Source organism: Pristiophorus japonicus, chromosome 11, assembly GCF_044704955.1.
Source record: "Pristiophorus japonicus isolate sPriJap1 chromosome 11, sPriJap1.hap1, whole genome shotgun sequence".
Taxonomy (NCBI): domain Eukaryota; kingdom Metazoa; phylum Chordata; class Chondrichthyes; family Pristiophoridae; genus Pristiophorus; species Pristiophorus japonicus.
Window position 1 is genome coordinate 15,740,160 of NC_091987.1, and position 8,711 is coordinate 15,748,870.

Sequence of the window (8,711 nt, forward strand, 5' to 3'; positions counted from 1 at the left end):
CACTAGTCACTGCCTGCCATTCTGAAAAGTACCCATTTACTCCTACTCTTTGCTTCCTGTCTGACAACCAGTTCTCAATCCATGTCAGTACACTACCCCCAATCCCATGTGCTCTAACTTTGCACATCAATCTCTTGTGTGGGACCTTGTCGAACGCCTTCTGAAAGTCCAAATATACCACATCAACTGGTTCTCCCTTATCCACTCTACTGGAAACATCCTCAAAAAATTCCAGAAGATTTGTCAAGCATGATTTCCCTTTCACAAATCCATGCTGACTTGGACCTATCATGTCACCTCTTTCCAAATGCACTGCTATGACATCCTTAATAATTGATTCCATCATTTTACCCACTACCGATGTCAGGCTGACCGGTCTATAATTCCCTGTTTTCTCTCTCCCTCCTTTTTTAAAAAGTGGGGTTACATTGGCTACCCTCCACTCGATAGGAACTGATCCAGAGTCAATGGAATGTTGGAAAATGACTGTCAACGCATCCACTATTTCCAAGGCCACCTCCTTAAGTACTCTGGGATGCAGTCCATCAGGCCCTGGGGATTTATCGGCCTTCAATCCCATCAATTTCCCCAACACAATTTCCTGGCTAATAAGGATTTCCCTCAGTTCCTCCTCCTTACTAGACCCCCCGACCCCTTTTATAACCGGAAGGTTGTTCGTGTCCTCCTTCGTGAATACCGAACCAAAGTACTTGTTCAATTGGTCCGCCATTTCTTTGTTCCCCGTTATGACTTCCCCTGATTCTGACTGCAGGGGACCTACGTTTGTCTTTACTAACCTTTTTCTCTTTACATATCTATAGAAACTTTTGCAATCCGTCTTAATGTTCCCTGCAAGCTTCTTCTCATACTCCATTTTCCCTGCCCTAATCAAACCCTTTGTCCTCCTCTGCTGAGTTCTAAATTTCTCCCAGTCCCCAGGTTCGCTGCTATTTCTGGCCAATTTGTATGCCACTTCCTTGGCTTTAATACTATCCCTGATTTCCCTTGATAGCCACGGTTGAGCCACCTTCCCTTTTTTATTTCTATGCCAGACAGGAATGTACAATTGTTGTAGTTCATCCATGCGGTCTCTAAATGTCTGCCATTGCCCATCCACAGTCAACCCCTTAAGTATCATTCGCCAATCCATCTCAGCCAATTCACACCTCATACCTTCAAAGTTAGCCTTCTTTAAGTTCTGGACCATGGTCTCTGAATTAACTGTTTCATTCTCCATCCTAATGCAGAATTCCACCATATTATGGTCACTCTTCCCCAAGGGGCCTCGCACAACGAGATTGCTAATTAATCCTTTCTCATTACATAACACCCAGTCTAAGATGGCCTCCCCCCTAGTTGGTTCCTCGACATATTGGTCTAAAAAACCATCCCTTATGCACTCCAGAAAATCCTCCTCCACCGTATTGCTTCCAGTTTGGTTAGCCCAATCTATGTGCATATTAAAGTCACCCATTATAACTGCTGCACCTTTATTGCACGCACTCCTAATTTCCTGTTTGATGCCCTCCCCAACATCACTACTACTGTTTGGAGGTCTGTACACAACTCCCACTAACGTTTTTTGCCCTTTGGTGTTCTGCAGCTCTACCCATATAGATTCCACATCATCCAAGCTAATGTCCTTCCTAACTATTGCCTTAATCTCCTCCTTAACCAGCAATGCTACCCCACCTCCTTTTCCTTTTATTCTATCCAGCCCTGCTCATCCTGGAGCCACGTCTCCGTAATCCCAATCACATCATATTTGTTAACATCTATTTGCACAGTTAATTCATCCACCTTATTGCGGATACTCCTTGCATTAAGACACAAAGCCTTTAGGCTTGTTTTTTTAACACCCTCTGTCCTTTTAGAATTTTGCTGTACAATGGCCCTTTTTGTTCTTTGCCTTGGGTTTCTCTGCCCTCCACTTTTCCTCATCTCCTTTCTGTCTTTTGTTTTTGCCTCCTTTTTGTTTCCCTCTATCTCCCTGCATTGGTTCCCATCCCCCTGCCATATTAGTTTAACTCCTCCCCAACAGCACTAGCAAACACTCCCCCGAGGACATTGGTTCCGATTCTGCCCAGGTGCAGACCGTCCGGATTGTACTGGTCCCACCTCCCCCAGAACCGGTTCCAATGCCCCAGGAATTTGAATCCCTCCCTGCTGCACCATTGCTCAAGCCACGTATTCATCTGAGCTATCCTGCGATTCCTACTCTGACTAGCACGTGGCACTGGTAGCAATCCCGAGATTACTACTTTTGAGGTCCTACTTTTTAATTTAGCTCCTAGCTCCTTAAATTCATTTCGTAGGAACTCATCCCTTTTTTTACCTATGTCATTGGTACCAACGTGCACCACGACAACTGGCTGTTCTCCCTCCCTTTTTAGAATGTCCTGCACCCGCTCCGAGACATCCTTGACCCTTGCACCAGGGAGGCAACATACCATCCTGGAGTCTCGGTTGCGGCCGCAGAAACGCCTATCTATTCCCCTTACAATTGAATCCCCTATCACTATCGCTCGCCCACTCTTTTTCCTGCCCTCCTGTGCAACAGAGCCAGCCACGGTGCCATGAACTTGGCTGCTGCTGCCCACTCCTGATGAGTCATCCCCCTCAACAGCACTCAAAGCAGTGTATCTGTTTTGCAGTGGGATGACCACAGGGGACCCCTGCACTACCTTCCTTGCACTACTCTTCCTGCTGGTCTTCCATTCCCTCGCTGGCTATGGACCCTTCTCCTGCGGTAAGACCAACTCGCTACACGTGATACTCATGTCATTCTCAGCATCGTGGATGCTCCAGAGTGAATCCACCTTCAGCTCCAACTCCGCAACGCGGACCGTCAGTAGCCGGAGGTGGATACACTTCCCGCACATGTAGTCGTCAGGGACACTGGTGTTGTCCCCGTGTTCCCACATGGTACAGGAGGAGCATATCACATGTCCTGCCATGACTTAACCCTTAGATACACTTAAATTGCCGACAACAATGTTAAAAGTTACTGACTAATAAAGAAAAAGAAAAACTACTCACCAATCCGCAGCCAATCACTTACCACGTTGGCTGTGATGTCACCTTTTGATTTCTTTCTACTTCTTTTTTGACTTCTCTCAGCTGGAGCTGCACAGGTACGCCTCTCTCGACGCTCCCCGGACTGCTGAGCCTTTTATAGGCCGCTGCCTCTCTGGACTCCCGCCTCTCTCGACGCTCCCCGGACTGCTGAGCCTTTTATAGGCCGCTGCCTCTCTGGACTCCCGCCTCTCTCGACGCTCCCCGGACTGCTGAGCCTTTTATAGGCCGCTGCCTCTCTCGACTCCCGCCTCTCTTTAAATGTTTGCCATTGCCTATCTACCATGAACCCTTTAAGTATCATGCGCCAGTCTATTCTAGCCAATTCACGTCTCATACCATCGAAGTTACCTTTCCTTAAGTTCAGGACCCTAGTCTCTAAATTAACTGTGTCACTCTCCATCTTAATAAAGAATTCTACCGTATTATGGTCACTCTTCCCCAATGGGGCTCGCACAAAACGATTGCTAATTAGTCCTTTCTTATTACACATCACCCAGTCTAGGATGGTCAGCCAGTTGGTTCCTCGACAAATTGGTCTAGAAAGCCATCCCTAATACACTCCAGGAAATCCTCCTCCACGTATTGCTATCAGTTTGGTTAGCCCAATCTATATGTAGATTAAAGTCGCCCATGATAACTGCTGTACCTTTATTGCACGCATCCCTAATTTCTTGTTTGATGCTGTCCCTAACCTCACTACTACTGTACGCTTGATTTAGGGAAAAAGTCTTGCATTTCTATCGCGCCTTTCTCAACTACAGGATGTCCCAATGCGCTTTACAGCCAAAGAAGTACTTTTTGAAGCACAGTCACTGTTATAATGCAGGAAACGTGGCAGCCAACTTAGCGCACAGCAAGCTCCCCAAACAACAATGTGATAATGACCAAATAGTCTGTTGGTTGAGGGATAATTATTGGCCCAGGACACCGGGGAGAACGCCCCTGCTTTAATTCAAAATATTGCCATGGGGTCTTTTGCAACAACAACAGCAACTTGCATTCATATAGCGCCTTTAATGTAGTAAAATGTCCCAGGACACTTCGCAGGAACGTTATCAGTCAACATTTGACACCGAGCCACATAAGGTGATATTAGGACAGATGACAAAGTTTGGTCAAAGAGGTAGGTTTTAAGGAGGGCCTTAAAGGAGAAGAGAGAGGCGGGGAGGTTTAGAGAGGGAATTCCAGAGCTTGGGACCTCGGCAGCTGAAGGCACACCCACCGATGGTAGAGCGAAGGATATCGGCGGATGTGGAAAATCCCAGAATTAGCGGATGCAGAGATCTCGGAGGGTTGTAGGGCTGGAGGAGATTAGAGATAGGGAGGGGGCGAGACCATGGAGGGATTTTAAAACAAGGTTGAGAATGCTGGGAGGTTGTTTCCCTCTGGCTGAAATGTCTAGAACCAGGGGGCACAGTCCTAGGATAAGGGGCAGGCCATTTAAAACAGATGAGGAGGAATGTCTTCACTCAGAGGGTTGGAATTCTCTGCCCCAGAGGGCTGTGGAGGCTGAGGCTCTGAGTTTTAGAATCTAGGGTTGTTATGTCTGTATTGCATTTATGAATGACTCCACGAGGCAATGTGTTGTACACAAACTGTAGTGACCTTGGTCCTTTATTCGTAACTCTAGAGTGAGGCACAAGCATGGTGGGCAGCCTTTTATACTGGGCCCTGCACACCTCTGCAGGTGACCCTCAGGTCTCCCACCGCAGTGCCCGCTGGTGGACAGCCTCTGCCACAGGGGCAGGGAACCCCGGTCTCCACCAGTTGCACCCTCTAGTGGTGTCAGCATAGTATATACACAGTGTAAACCTTATTGATAGTACATCAGATAACAAGTCTCCATCTTATGCAACTATACAGTGACTACACAGAGAGTACATCTATAGTCTGCATATATAACAAGGGTAATCAAGGGATATCGGGCGGGAAAGTAGAGTTGAGATCGATGATCAGCCATGATCTTATTGAATGGCGGAGCAGGCTCAAGGGGGCCATGTGGCCTACTCCTACTCCTATTTCTTATGTTCTTATGAACTTTAAAATCGAGGTGTTGCTTGACCAGGAGCCAATGTAGGTCAGCGAGCACAGGGATGATGGGTGAGCGGGACTTGGTGCGAGTTAGGACATGGGCAGCCGAGTTTCGAATGAGCTGAAGTTCATGGAAGGATTTAGGAGGCAAGAGGTGCGTTGGAATATTCAAGTCTGGAGGTTACACATGCATGGATGATGGTTTCAGCAGCAGATGAGGTGAGGCAGGGGTGGAGTCTAGCGATGCTGCGGACATCTGAGAGGGAAGACGGGACCTTAGATTAGTGGCAGCTCCAACATAGCAGCACTCCCTCTGAGCTGCACTGGGAGTGTCAGACTGGATTGTGGGCTCAGGTCTCGAGTGGGGCTTAAACCCATGACCTTCTAGCTGAGAGAGGAGGGTACGACCCATTGAGCCACAGCGAACACAGAGGTCATGTCAGGTCACCTGAGGCTGGTGACACCGCACCCCCGGCAAGGAGCCAACACCTTCAGGAGAGGAGAGATACTTAACGGGAAAAAAAGGCAGGGAACGAAAAGGTAAGTAACCTCCAATACTGGGATTGTTCTTCTTTGGAGCAAAGAAGGTTGAGGGGCAATTAAATAGAGGCGTTCACATTTATGAGGGGTTTTGATCAGAGTAAATAAAGCAAAACTGTTCCCAGTGGCAGGAGTGTCGGTAACCAGAGGGCACAGATTTAAGATCATTGGCAAAAGAACCAGAGGAGAGATGAGAAGAATTTTATTACACAGCAAATTGTTGTGATCTAGAACGCACTGCCTAAACTATTGACCAGAATGGACCAGCCACGTAAATACTGTGGCAACAAGAGCAGGTCAGAGGCTGGGTGTTCTGCAGCAAGTGTCTCACCTCCTGACTCCCCAAAGCCTTTCCAACATCTACAAGGCACAAGTGGAATACTGGATGAGTGCAGCCCCAACAACACCAAAGAAGCTCGACACCATTCAGGACAAAGCAGCCGCTTGATTGGCATCCCATCCACCACCTTCAACATTCACTCCCTCCACCACCGGCGCACCGTGGCTGCAGTGTGCACCATCTACAAGATGCACTGCAGCAACTCGCCAAGGCTTCTTCGGCAGCACCTCCAAAACTCGCGACCTCTACCACCTAGAAGGACAAGGGCAGCAGGCGCATGGGAACACCACCACCTCCAAGTTCTCCTCCGAGTCACACACCATCCTGACTTGGAAATATATCGACCATTCCTTCATCGTCGCTGGGTCACAATCCTGGAACTCCCTCCCTAACAGCACTGTGGGAGCACCTTCACCACATGGACTGCAACGGTTCAAGAAGGCGGCTCACCACCACCTTCTCAAGGGGCACTTAGGGATGGGCAATAAATGCTGGGCCTTGCCAGCGATGCCCACATCCCCGGAACGAATATTTTAAAAAAATTCAATAGAAACTTTCAAAAGGGAATTGGAAAAATACTTGAGAAAGAAAAGAAACAATTTTCAGGGATACAGGGAAAGTGCAGGGGATTGAGGTGGGACTAATTGGAGAGCTCTTTCAAAGAGCCATCACAGACAGGATGGGCCGAGTGGCCTCCTTGTGTAACTGTAAAGTTCTGTGAGCACTGAGCCATTACCTGATGAGCCGCTTGCTGCTCAGAGGGGCTTCATTAACCCTTGTGCCTAGAGACCTACAGATCACAATTTTGTTGTTTTTTTTTAAAAAAAGGGAAAGCATCTTTTGCCATCTGGGATAAAGTGGACAGTCTTCAAAATCGGCGGTGGTACACTTTCACTCCATCACTTTTAAATCGAGACAGATTGGATTTCATTTCCTTAGATCAGCGGTGTATCATTTTTCACCGGGGAGCTCAGACTCTTAATATGAAATAATCTGCTTTAAAAGTGAAGCTGTTGGGAGGCGTCTGTGGCTGTGATTTCTCAGCGAGCTTGTATTCGCTGTCCTCTTACAAAACCCGTGAGGAGCGTCAAGCTGGATGCAGCATCAAAAAGATTCTCTTTCTTAATGAAGGACTTAGTAAGGACAATCTGGACTGCCAGTGTTTCTGAGACACGGCTCTTATTATGAAGGTGCCTGCAGACAATTCTTGTTGTATGTATTGGATCACAAGGAATGCAAGATCTGTGGCAATCTCCATTATCTTCAGGCTGCTTCTTGCTCTCTCTCTCTCTCTCCCCATCGCTCGCTCTTCCTCAGCCTGAGTAAAGTGTGGGGTGGTGGGGGGGCGGGGGCCTTAACTTCTCCCGTAGACGCAGACAGAGTGGACAATTCCCCCACCCCCCTGACCCCCCCCACCACCACCCCGCGGGGCAGCTGTGGAGAAGTGGCATCGAGAGGGCTGGGGCGAACTGGACAGGTTAGAGTCCAGTCTCCAGCCAGAAAATACCGAAAGATCGCACCCCCCTCCTGCACCACCACCACCTCCTCTCCCCTTCTCAATACAAAACATCAGCACCACAAGCCAGCATCTCCGAGATAAAGCTGAGGTAAGTTCGATACAATCTTATTAATGGTAAAAAGGCAGATAAGCAATTTATTATATATATCTATTTATAAAAGCGGACTCGTTCAGTTTTGAATATGAATTTAAAATGTCCAAATGCCTGAATATTTTTGGTGGTGTTTAGAATTACTGTGCTGAATCAAGTTTTGTTTAATTAGAATTTACAGCCCAGTAACAGGCCATTCGGCCCATCGGGTCTGTGCTTGTATTTAGGTTCGACACGAGCAGAATTTAATGTTATTTTACCGCTCAGGAATTTGTTGGATTGCAAGCAAAAATGTTCTGTATCAAATGTGACAAATTGCAAGTTGAGCAGCCGAGAAGACCTGGGGTTTTTGAAAAAAAGGGAAGTAATTTGTGGATAGATTCCTAACAATTGCTGCAGGAATGTAGCATTTATTTTCCTGATCGGTTTGATCTCCGCTGGGTTTGGAAATGTCCTTCTTTAATCGCAGGTGGAGATACGCATTACCTGGTGTGGTACTGAGCTCCACGGCCCAGGGAACGGGGGATGGGGGTGCAGGGTCAACTCTGGCCTGATCTCGATGGTTGAGTTGCTATGGCTAATCACCGCCCCTCGGGAGGCAAGGATCGGAATCGGACCAGCTTCCGATCGCTATCCGGTGAGGTCCCGCTCGGAAAGCGCGCGGGGAAACTGGGTCAGAAAGGCATTGAGTGCAGGGGGGCGATGCCTCCACAGTTGAATAGCTCTGTCAACGCCTCGCTGCCTCGGCTCATAACGATGGGCACGTGGCGCTGGAGTAGGCCGCTGTACCCGGGGCGGAATCGGTGCCTTCGCGGAGAGGAGAGGAGAGGAAATTGGGAGTTGCGCTGCGGACTGGGCTGGTTCTCCACAGGGCTGATAACAAGAGTGCGTCCCATTCCTTTTGCGAAGCAGAGTGGTGGTGCACACACTCGCTGTGCGCTGCGTGATAGAGCTGAACAGCCTCACAGGGCATCTCGTTCTGTTCTCACTCAACAGATTTGTTCCAATTACTCCTCCTCATTCCAGGGCACTTTAGATTATTTAGACCAAGAGTAATGACTTGGCGAAGAAAGCGTTTCGTGATGAGGGGGGAGCGAGGAGCTGATCACCGA